Below are 12,516 nucleotides of genomic sequence, written 5' to 3' on the forward strand. Positions count from 1 at the left end.
TTCTTGTGGGTGCAGCGAACTTTATTGATGGTATTCAAGAGTAGGGAGGGCTCCCTAGGCCCCTCCTGTTATTATGGGGGTCTGGGGTGGAAATTGTGAGGGAGATGCTCAGTGTTGGGGGCCGAGTTGGGATAGGGACTCCTCAGCAACTGAGGGTCTCTCTCGCTCACTCTCAGTGTCCTTGCTGGGGTGGGTGGCCCAGGGTTTCTTACTCCTTGGAGGCCATGTAGGCCATGAGGTCCACCACCCTGTTGCTGTAGCCATATTCATTGTCATACCAGGAAATGAGCTTGACAAAGTTGTCATTGAGATCAATGCCAGCCCCAGCATCGAAGGTCGAAGAGTGGGAGTTGCTGTTGAAGTCGCAGGAGACAACCTGGTCCTCAGTGTAGCCCAGGATGCCCTTCAGTGGGCCCTTAGATGCCTGCTTCACCACCTTCTTGATGTCATCATACTTGACAGGTTTCTCCAGGCGGCATATCAGATCCACGGCGGACACATTGGGGGTAGGAACACGGAAGGCCATGCCAGTGAGCTTCCTGTTCAGCTCTGGGATGACCTTGCCCACAGCCTTGGCAGCACTAGTGGATGCAGGGATGATGTTCTGGGCAGCCCCACGGCCATCACACCATAGCTTTCCAGAGGGGCCATCCACAGTCTTCTGAGTGGCAGTGATGGCATGAACCGTGGTCATGAGCCCTTCCACGATGCCAAAGTTGTCATGGATGACCTCGGCCAAGGGGGCTAAGCAGTTGTTGGTGCAGGATGCATTGCTGACAAATGATGACCCTTTTGGCTCCACCCTTCAAGTGGGCCCTGGCCTTCTCCATGGTGGCGAAGATGCCAGTAGACTCCACGACATACTCAGCACCAGCATCACGGCATTTGATGTTAGCCGGGCCTCGCTCCTGGAAGATGATGATGGGCTTCCCGTTGATGACAAGTTTCCCATTCTTGACCTTGACTGTGCCATTGAATTTGCCATGGGTGGAGTCATACTGGAACATGTAGATCATATAGTTGAGGTCATTGAAGGGGTCATTGATGGTAACAATCTCCACTTTGCCATGTGGAGAGCAGAAGGCAGCCCTGGTGACCAGGTGCCCAATACGGCCAAATCTGTTCACACCGACCTTCACCATTTTGTCTATGGGACGAGGCTGGCACTGCACAAGAAGATGCGGCTGTCTCTGGAGCAGGGGGGAGCAGAGAGCCTCTTTTTTTCTTCTTTTCTTTTTTGTTTTTCAGGTAAAAGTAGAGGCTGAGACAGCAGGAGCCCATTTGAGCCTTGGTTCTATTGGGACTCAAGCAGACCCTCAGCAGCTATGGGTACAGCGGGAGGAGCTGACATCAACCCCTCTTCCTCAGCCGCAGGGGGCCAGGAGCCCAGTTATGGAAACGAGTGGGCTCAGTGCTGGCTTTGCTGATGGTCTGCATCACTCAGAAAGCAGGGCTTGGTAACGGCTGTCGGTGAGAGAACACTGGCTGGTTTAGAGCTATGTTTGAGTGACTGGGAGTGTGGGTGTTGCCTAGCACACACCAGGCACACACCTGGCTTCAACTTTCAGCTTTGGGGAAAAAAAAATCACAAATAAAAAGGATGTGCTTGGAGTATCTGCATTCACGTGCCTGTCTCCTTCCCACACGTATACTGTTTTTATTTGGAAATTATGCTTGGGGTCATCTCAGAAGAATCATGACCCAAGGACTACATTTCCATGATCCAGGGACTACATTCCAGGTTTTCTAATTCCAGACATGTTGTTGATGCCATTTACACGATCCAGGCAGGAGCTGGGGTGGAGGTCTGGGGATCCAGGCAGGAGCAGGGGCGGAGGTCTGGGTGGGGCCCTCCTTTGCAGGACTTCCTTAGCCTCCGTTTGGGCCTTTGGGCGCTTCCTCAGCTCTATAGTCTTCCTATTTTCAGAATCACAGAGTTGTGACATCAAAACGCAGTTCTTAGAACTGCAGCCTTGGAGAACCATAGGGTACAGTGTCTGGGAAGCAGAGCACAGACTCGTGGTGTTAGTTAGGGTAATGGGAGCTAACCACAGCAAGGCTGTGGGAGGCCGTTCCCAGTTCCCCAAATGCATCCTATCACTCCGGCCTACGCTCTCATGTTGTGCCTTCTCACACTGACTTTGGTTTGACCACTTTACTTCTTTGGGATAATGGCACATGAGTAACTGTGGTGCAAACAGTGGAGTTAGCAAGTGCTTAGCCTTCAGCCCCCTGATTTCCCTGGATTTGCTATGTGTAAAAACACAAAGATGGGATCAGAAGTGAGCCATCTCAGCTGAATCCCCTGAGACCAACCAGATCCTAGGTAATATACCCAACTGCAGCTGCGCATGGGACCCCAGCTGTAGCACACTACCCAGCAGATGCAAGCTCTTTTAATTCAAAGGGATCTTGCAGGGAGCTGTCTGTCCTCCAGCGAAGCCTGTTGATCTGTCCATGGTGCTAAATTCCTTCATCCTGATATTGCTCTTTCTGTCTCTATTGTGAGTGTACATGCAAATGTGAAGGGTATATTCTCTCTCTCTCTCTCTCTCTCTCTCTCTCTCTCTCTCTCTCTCTCTTTGTGTGTGTGTATTTGACTCCCTCTCTCCCTCCCTCCCTCCCCCTCTCTCCTTCCTTCCCCCTCTCTGTCTCTCTGTGTCTCTCTGTCTCTCTGTGTCTCTGTGTCTCTCTGTCTCTCTCTCTGTGTCTCTGTGTGTATTTGACTGCCTGTCTCCATCTCTCTCTCCCTCCCTCCTTCCCTCCTTCCTCCCCCCTCTGTCTCTCTCTGTCTCTCTGTCTCTGTCTCTGTCTCTCTCTGTCTCTCTCTCTCTCTGTGTACATGTGCATGTAAAACCCAGAGAACAACCTGAAGTTTCACTCCCCAGACACTGTCCACTAATTTTTAGAGACAGAGTCTGTTGCTGGCCTGGAACTCACCAAGGATTCCAAAATGGCTGGCCAGCCCTGGGAATCCATCCGTTTCTACTTCCCCAGCATTTGGGGTTACCAGCAAATGCTACTACACCCAGTTTTGTTTGTGTGTTTAAATGTGACTTCTGGGGCTGAAACGGATGGCTCAGAGGTTTAGGAACAAGTACCGCTGTTGCAGAACACTGGAGTTCAGTCCCCAGCACCCACACCCAACAGCTCACACAGCTTCTTGTAACTCCAGTTCCAGGGATGCTAATACCTTTGGTTTCCTTGGGCACCTGAACAAGTGCATGTGCACACACACACACACACACACACACACACACACACACACACACACCATCCCTACACCTAGATGTTATATATGAGAAACGATCATGTGATTTTGTCTGTCTGAATCTGGCTTATTTCACTTAACAGTGATCTCCAATTGCTTCCAGTTTTCTGTGACTATCTTTTTTTTTTTTTAAAGATTTATTTACTATTATATCTAAGCACACTGTAGCTGTCTCCAGATGCACCAGAAGAGGTCATGCAGATCTCATTAGGGATGGTTGTGAGCCACCATGTGGTTGCTGGGATTTGAACTCAGGACCTTTGGAAGAGCAGTCGGTGCTCTTAACCACTGAGCCATCTCTCCAGCCCTTCTGTGACTATCTTCATTGACTCTTCTTTAAAGCTAAATAAATGTCACTGTAAATTTGTATTATATGGTCTTTATCAGTTCATGTGTAATGGACATCTAGGCTAGATCCTTTACCTGGCTGCTGTGAATGCCTGCCAGAGAGTAAGAATGAGCACATATGTCTGTGATATTCTGACTTAGAGTCCTCTGGGTAGATCCTCAGGGCTGTTACAACTGGACCATGTTAGTTCTTGCCCTCGTTTTTTTGAGGAACCTCACACTCACTTCCATAGTGGGTGTACCCATTTACATCCCTGCTAGCAGCAAATAGGCAGCCCTCTTTTCCCACATCCTCACCACCATCCTCTACTATTTATTTTCCTAATGATTGTTTAGAACGAGGCTACTCCTTATGGCAGGGGTCCTACCATATCTTAGTGCCACCCGACTTCTTAGAGAGATCACTGACCTGGACTAATATTCAGTGATAGAGATGTGTAATAATTGGCCACCCCAACAACAGCGTGAGTCAGATGAACCCTAATCAGGCTGCAGATAACCCAGGAATGGAGACTCTGGGCCTTTGAGCGGTCAAGCAGGAAGGGCAACGTTGGAGTAACATTTATTAGATAATAAACACAGATGGAATTTGCTGTTATGGACAAGGAAAACTTCAATGTGAAATTCAGAGAAGCACACGGGCACTTCAGAAATAGAGGGACATCATTACAAAGACAGATGAGCAGAAAGAGTTATAGGCACAGGCAGAAGCAGACCATGGTCACAGACCCCACAGGCCCGGCAACACTTGTTGCACAAGAATGTCCACAGTGGGCTTGCTCCCTAGGGAGGCCGGCCACCCAGCCATTCTATTCCAAAGAGCAGCTTTCATGTGACCTCCCACACACTGGAAATAGAAATGACAGCTATGGAGAGCTCTGGGGTAAGAAGCCAACCAAATAAGGAGGAAGTCTGACCTTTGATGCCCCTGGATATCATCTGCATGAACACTGTAGCTATGCACCGGAGCCTGCACCAGGCTTTGTGGATAAAGGTGACCAAAGGAGCAGGTGTGTCCTCCAGGAAGTCTCCCCTTCAGGGCCCAAGGACACACCTGGAAGCCATTAGCAGCAGCTCTGGCACCAGGTGAGAAGGCAGGTTGGGAACATGTGGCTGTCTCCCCACTCACTGGCAGTGGTGTCTGAGGACACCTTGGCTCAGAGTGGCTCCAGTGTCTTTCCCCAGCTCCAGTCAGGAATGCAGAGCACGGTGCAGGCCCGAGCTCCCAATCATTGAAGCATTGGGATCCCTCCTCAGTTCTTCCCAAACCTTTGATACAAGGTCTCCCAACCTTCCCAGTGACATTCCTCTTTAGGAAGTCTTCCACTGGCCTTGGTGGCTCTTTCTCAGCTTAGGCTCAGAGCTTCTGTGAGCCAGAATGACCTATTACCCATGTTCCTTTGTAATCGGCAGCATTGCCTGGGTCCACACCCCTCCTCCACTCAGCTGAACCAGTTCCATGCACTGTAGCAGTGCTCAGTACTCCTTGAGACTGCTGATCTTCATTCCTGTGACTCACCACTAGACTCCCTGCATCACTGGGTAGCTCATGATAGGTCCTCTTCTAACTTCCCTGCCTTGTGTTGGCCACCACTCACCAAGATGCTCTATTGCTTGCTTACTCCAGTGAGTCTAGGTTCCTGAATTTCTCAGGTTGTGTCCCACAGTGATAGAGAAAATGGCCACCCCCAGGTAAGGTTGGATTGGGTTCCTCTTTCCTCCCTGGGGTGTCCCTGGTGATCTCGCTGTGATCATGGTATCCTGGAGGCTGTGAATGGACAGGAAGACCTTGAACTTTGACCAGGACATTGGTTCTCGTTGCCCTGTGTATGTATTTCTGGGCTTAGGACAGACAGCCCCAGATGACAGGTGGGTGGGTGGGTGGCAGAGAGCAGACAAGGAGCTCCCTGTGGGGTAACCCCTTCTTCCTCGAGTCCTCAGAGTCCCCGCGATGGAGGGAGATGAGGAGCTCTCCCCATGCTTAGACCAGGCCCTGGGCTGTTTTAGCTTGGCTCAGCCAATGTGTCCCAGCCCTGCTTCTCAGAGGGCAGGGGAAGAAAAAGGGGCCAATTGGAAGTTCAGAAAAGGAAAGGCTAAAAAGGAGCCCACAATGGGCACTAATTAGCCACTGCGAGAAAGGAAAAGGAGGTCAGAGGGCTGAGAATCCTTTGCAAAGAAAGCACTTAGCAGGCAGGCCTCAGCTGCTCCTCACCCTTCACATTGCCTGGCACAGGCCTTGGCCCCGGTGCCCACCTGATGTGGGATTCTGGGCTCCACAGCCACCTACAGACCCTGCTGGATCTTCTCCAAAGGAGGCAGCTGGCTGAAGGGAAGAAGGAAAGCAGGCCAACTTCACTCTGTATGCATTCACTGTGTGTGCTTGGCCACAATGCACGGAGAACATCACCTGTGATCAAACTTACATCTCCCAGTGCCTCGAAAACATAGATTGTGCCCGGGGTTTTTAAACTTAGAGATGGCTACTCAGATGAAGTGGTTGATTTAAGACCAAGGAGTTTGAAAGATGCCTGGCAGAGGGGAGGTGGGCTCAGGCTTGTCACCTGCTTTGGGTGCTGAGATAAGAACACTTGGAGGACAGAACGGTGGCCTGTGGCACCCTAGTATCCCCAGTGATCACTCCAGGAAGGGTTAGGTGTGTGGTGAGTACTGAGAGAAGCTGCTGAGTTTCACGGGCAGGAGACGCTGAACCAGGAAAGGACAGAAAGAGGGAACAGATGCAGAGGGGATCTCTCCAGCCCATGGGGTGCCATGCAGTGGATCCCAGGAGCCCACAGCAGTGCCTGAGCATAGCTAGTGCCCAGACGCAGGGCAGGAAGATGGAGCTGGGGAGGCAAACATGGAACAGAGCATTTGTCTTCCTCTCTTGACCAATCCTCATCTTCCAAAATGGTTAAATTGAAGCAGAAGACCAAACCAAATGAAGAATGTTTAACCCTTGCTGAGCCAAACCTCCCTAGCCGGAGCTAAGCATATCACCAGCAGGCCAGGCACTCAGCGTTGACAATTGATTCAGGTTGGGCGATGGACACCGGGAGCAGAGAGTATACTGGCCTCCAGGAAGGGCCACTGTGGTCACCATGTCTCTCCACATAGGCTGGATCTTCTGGCAGAGAAACATGTCCATAACAAAGGTGTAAGGCGTAGGAGAGCAGACCGTCAGCTGTTTCTGCCTGTGGGCACCCTGAAGTAGCAATGGAGGAATAGGACAGACATGTTGAGGGCCAGGCTGGTGAACAGAGCTGGTTTAATCTTCACAAATACCACAGGCCAGGGATGTAGCTCAGTGGGTGGACTGCTTGCCTTGTATTCCCATAAAGTCTTGGGGCTCTTTCCCAGTTCTTCGGATACTGAGCGTGGTAGTGTATAGTGTGGTAGTGTGTGCCTGTAATCCCAGCAGTCAGGACATAGACTCAGGAAGATCAGGAATTCAGAGCCATGGTGGACTATGTAGGAGATTCGACACCAGCCTCAGATGCATGAGACCCAAAACAAATAAAACAAAAATCAAACCAACACTACCCCGAAAGGTGTCAACCCCGTTTAAAGACAAGAAAAGTAACTCAGGTTGTAGGGCAGTCTAGTAATCCCAGCACACTAGAGGGAAAGGCAAGGTCATGTTGAGTCTGAAGCTCCCTGGGCTATATTATGATACCCTGTCTACAAAATCAAAATAAGTTGAGATATCATAAAGACGGAGAACTGGAGGTAGAGATGCCGCCAGGGTTCTGGGAAGCTGGGGTCACACCGCCGGGCAGTTGACTCAGCCTCTTCATCCTTATGATCACCCCAAAGTCACAGCAAGAAGCCCGGCTCTCCACACCCACTGGCAATTAGGGGTGCCTTGGTATTGTGAAAAATGCCACTGAAGTGTGTCTGATTAGACTCATCAGCGCCCAGCGTGGGACACGTGTGCACTTAAGATGGATCACCACCATCCTTGGCTGAGAAGTTGCGTAGGGGTTTCTAATCACAAATTACTCCTGCTGGATTCCATTAAGCTGCCTCCCGTGCTGGCTTTCGGTGTTCTCAATAATCATCCGAAAATCTGAGAGCTGTGGTCAGCTAAGTTTATTTTCTAGGTCTTAAAAATAGGCAGCCAAGCTTTTATTAAGAAATAGCATTGTCAAGTGAATGCCTGATGCAGTGTTATTAATACAGGGCACCAACTACTTGAATTTCACCACTCCCCAAGCACAGTGACGCAGAGCAGAACAGACATTTATCACCCTCTCAAAGATCACATTCATTTAAGAAGTAGATTTCCCAGCTGGTTAGTGGTGGCACATACTTTTTATCCCAGCACTCAAGAAGCAGAGGCAGGCAGATCTCTGAGTTTGAGGATGGCCAGAGATACACTGAGAAAGCATGCCTTAAAAACAAAACAAAACAAAAACAAAAACCAAAAACAAAACAAAAAAATCCTGTAGCGGAAGGGGTTTATTCCTGCTTTAACTCGCCTCCAGCCAATGGCTGTCTATTGTAGGCAAGTAGTGTGTTGGCAGCAACCTTTCTGGGTGTGGCTCTTCACTGATCACTGAAAAGTCTTCAGATGTAGTACCATTAACAAAGACTGCAGAAAAACGAGGCATAAACTGGGCATGGTAGCATGTGTTTATGATCTTGGTACTTGGGAAGTGGAGCCAGGAAGACTGAGGCTGGGCTGGGGCAGATGGCTCTCTGAGTAAGCTCACTTGGGTAAGCGTGAGGAGCTGGGAATGAACCCTCAGCATCGTGTAAAAGCTAAGCATAGCTATGCATGCTCATAACACCAGTGCTGGGGAGTGGATGGATCCCTGAGGATCACGGGTGAGCCAGCCCAGGCAAATGAGGAAACTTGAGGCTCAGTTAGAGACCCTGTCTCGGGAGAATAAACGGGAGAGTGATAAAGACATCGCATTAGTACACATGGGTGCACACACAGGCACACAGGTATGTGCATATGTCCACATACACACACATGTATATACCACACTAGATACAGGCAAGCACTCCCTCTCCAAGAAATTTAAGGCTGCTTTTGGCAAGACTGGTGTTAGGGGCTAACCTGGGCTGCAAAGGGCCTTATCTTCTGAAAAGAAAATGCAATCAAGCCGCCTCTCCTCGCCCGTGATGCTAGAATGTCGAACCTTTGTATCTCAGACACGGTCCTTTAAAGGAGTCTGGATGCTGGACCAAGCTGTGATGCATGGGACTGCCTTGACACTTGGACAGTGTCAAGAGCCAGTGACAACTGGACTGAGAACCAGGGGTGCAGAGCCTCATGCTCTCAAACTCAGTCAGATGCATTTTGAGGGATCTGGATAAAGCACACCCATCAGGCCTGTGGTGGGAGAGTGTGACACTGGATGGAAGCACAGACTTTCAAAGTGGTCCATGTGGAATGACCACAGGCTTGAAGGCATGGTGGTAAATTTCAAGTTTCCATTAGGACTCGAGGCTGGGGTGAGGAGACAAGACGGAAGCACCGTTCTCAATAGCTCGCTTAATTGTGAAAACCCTAGGCAAAGCAAGAGGTGACTGGAGCTTGTATCGGAATTCAGGTTCTGCAGGGTGTGGTGCTGTGCACCTTTAACCCTGGCACTCGACACAGAAGCAGGTGGATCTCTGTGAGTTCAAGGTCAGCCAGGGTGACATAGTGAGCCTCCCCCATTTCTGTGAGATCCTCTTTGTTGTTGTTGTTGTTGTTGTTGTTGTTGGTGGTGGTGGTGGTGGTGGTGGTGTGTGTGTTTGTGTTTTTAAATACTTGCTCATCATATTCTTGGGTAGATTCTTCATTTCTTCATGGAAAGTTCTGGACATAGGAAACAGCACTCAATACAATTTGTCGGAAAAGAAAACAAGAAAGCTTGTATTAGTGCTACCATTCCTGAATGAGTAGAAAGAGCCTTTTCTGGCTTCTTTTCTGAGCCTGTCTTTGAGCCAAGCTTGGGATGCTGACACCAAGCCCTGGGGCAAGCTGAGCTTCTGGTCTGAGAGGAGAACCCCACCCTGACTTCAACCCCATACCGCCCGAGATGAATGTGACAGTGCTGGGGGCAGGGGCACGGGATGCTGTAGGGACCCTGAGGAAGCCAGGGTTTCAGACTCCCTGACGCCTGGTTAGGAAGCAGTTCTTGGCCTGAGCACCCAGGTCTGTGGGCTTGGCTAGGAGTCCAGGCAGGCAGAGGTAGACCAGTCCTGACACCTCCTTTCTGCTCCCCAGTGTTCAGGGGCCCTGAGGCTCACTGCAAAGCCCCAGGAGGAGCAGACATTGAAAGGAGGCTCACCAGGTCTCCCACTTTGTCCCCTTTTCATAAATGAGAGCCGATAGCGGGGGTGGGGTGGGGTGGGGGAGTCCTGGAAGGCCCTTGGGAATCAGTGGGGGTTGTGCCCTTTGGTGCAGTAGGTGGCTTTGGCTCTGAATACTTTTACTCTGTAACTCTCCCGCAGAGTCCTGCAGCTGTTCCTGCAGGTGGAGTGGGCTGGGGACTCATGTTCAGGGGCAGGGGATATTTGAGGAACAGATGTCCTAGGAGTCATTTAGAGCAAAAAAGGAGACCAGCCCAAGCTTTGGGGCCGTAAGGGAGAAAAGGTGAAACACCCACAAAGGTTTCTAAGGTGGGAGATGAGGTCCAGTGGGTTGGAAACTGGAAAGAGGCGGTGTGTGTGTGTGTGTATGTGTGTGTACGTGCATGCATGTCTGTGCACTTTTGACGCATACCTTGCTCAGACAAAGGCCTTCTTAAGTATGGTCACCTTGGCCTAACAGTGTGTGCAAACTTGTAATCTCAGCATTTGTGAGGGGGAAGCAGGAGGATCAGGTGCTCAAAACCAGCCTTGTCTACACATCAGGTTCAAGGCCAGCCTAGACTACATGAGACCCTGTTCCCCCCAACTTACCCCTCCCCCCCAAAGAAGTTGACCCTTACCCCAGAGGTCAGAAAGAACTGAGGAGGGCATTTGGACTGGGAAGGGCTGCCAGTTTACTGCATTTTGTAAAGACCACTTTCACAGCTTGATGGAAGGAACGAGGTGCAAGACAAACTCAAAGCTTGGAAGAGCAGAGGAGAATGAAAGACAGGGACGCTGAGGCAGGGGAGTGGTGTGGGGATGCAGAGAAGTGGGGGTCCTGGGGAGACAGGGACACTGAGGCAGGGGAGTGGTGTGGGGGTGCAGAGAAGAGGGGGTGGGGGTGCTGGGGATGGGAGACAGATTGCATACACGGAGTCAGAGCCTGTGGCCTTGGTTCCTGGTTTGTGGATGGCAGGACATTTGTGGAGAAACAAGGGGCGGTATCTGGTGAACAGGAAGGGTGAACTTAGCTTGGCCCTGATGAAGCAAGGCATGCTGAGTAACTGGACATTTAAGGCCCTGACAACTGACACATGAACTTTTGGAAAAGCTGTCAGGGGAACAAGTAAGTTTCTTAGTTTCTTGCCCCAGAAGACTCCTGAGTCCATGTGGGGAAGAAAAGAAAAATCTTTTTTTGTTTTTTGTTTTGTTTTTTCGAGAATGAGTGCTGGAAACGAATCCAAGACCCTCATACATACTAGGCAAGTGCTCTGCCACTATACCCTCAGCTCGCTAGAGGAGATGCCTATATTCATTAGCTATCCTTTGGGGTCCTGCCCAAGCCTAGAGTTTAGGTGACCTGAGTCACCCAGCCCTAGGGAGCAGTAGAAGCATCCTTCCTGACTATTCCTGAGTCCAGGCTTGGCCGCTGGCTCTCTGCAGCCTCCTCCTCCTGCAGAGACAATTCTGGAGGAGGCTGCTGACCTCAGCAGGATACCTGCCCCACCCAGCCTCTCCAGCCCTGCAGCTAGAGTCAAGTCTAGATGCTGGACCAGAGTTGAGCAGAAGCTGCTGAAGTAGTGCTGGCATGGACTGCTAAGCTGGCTGGCTGCCCTGCCCAGCCTCCTCAACCCAGCCTTGGCCTGGGCCTGCCTCCTCCCGACAGCCCCCACTCTACTGCATCTCTCTCTGCAACTCTCAGCCTTAGGGCATCCAGTGGCCCAGCCTGGAGAGTCTAGGGGCACACAGATTGGTGGTATCCTTAGAAGGAGGAGGAAAGGGAGTCGGGGAGGAGGCAAAAGAGACATAGAATGTCCTTATTGGGCTGCAAGACCTCCAGGTTAGTCAGTTTTATAGATTTGCTGAGAAAAGACACCAAGGCACAGAGAGGGGAAGCAAATCACTGGAGGATACACAGCACTCAAAGAGGACTCCTTGTACTTTGGAAGGGGTGGAAAGAAGGGTCCTGAGGATGCCATGAGAGGGAGTAGGAAGGTCTGGGGTCTGGTGATGGTTTGGGCAGCCCAACCTGGTTGAGTTGGACTTTTCTGTACATATTAAGCCTCCTGCCAATGAGGAGTCCTGCCTTCTTCCATCTGATTAGGGCATCTATAGGATAAGGAATAGTTTTCCCATTAGCCTGGGGTCCTGGGATGCTGCAGGTCGGCCCCAATCTCTATCAGCCAGGGGTTGGTTGGAGCTTACAACTCGGATAAGAGAGACACAGAAGAGCCTCAGAGGGGCCCAAATTCCACAGTGGAGCAGCCCTGCCCCACTTGGAGAGGGAGGTTAAGCCTCAAAAGCCTGGGAAATGGGAGATAAAGCCAGCATCGGGGAGACCAGCCCCTCCTCAGAGCTGGATCCTCCCAGCACAGACCAGGCTGATAACATACACATCCTTATAAGATGTGGGAGCTCTGGGTTGTTCCCACCCAGGCTCAGCCCCCAGCCTGAGATAAGCTTGGTAACTAGGATGGGCCGAGGCTGCACCAGCTCTGCTTCTGGCCCACAGCTCAGAGCTCCCAGGCTGCCCAGAAAATCCCCGTTGCCTTTGCATCCTGAGGACTGCTCCGGCAAAACAGAGACCCAAGCCTCTTGGTAATTTT

At 50.8% G+C, this 12,516-nt stretch overlaps 1 pseudogene across 1 annotated transcript; it reads right to left on the minus strand.

The window, feature by feature from the left end:
* Window positions 1-208: 208 nt before the first annotated feature.
* Window positions 209-9,352, minus strand: LOC110323857 (annotated as a pseudogene). The gene is made up of 2 exons (XR_002380649.1): window positions 9,336-9,352; window positions 209-1,164 (listed from the first exon to the last, which is right to left on the minus strand). The product of XR_002380649.1 is annotated as a glyceraldehyde-3-phosphate dehydrogenase pseudogene (transcript).
* Between the last annotated feature and the right edge of the window lie 3,164 nt (window positions 9,353-12,516).

Source organism: Mus pahari, chromosome 1 (assembly GCF_900095145.1).
Source record: "Mus pahari chromosome 1, PAHARI_EIJ_v1.1, whole genome shotgun sequence".
In the NCBI taxonomy this organism is placed as follows: Eukaryota; Metazoa; Chordata; class Mammalia; order Rodentia; family Muridae; genus Mus; species Mus pahari.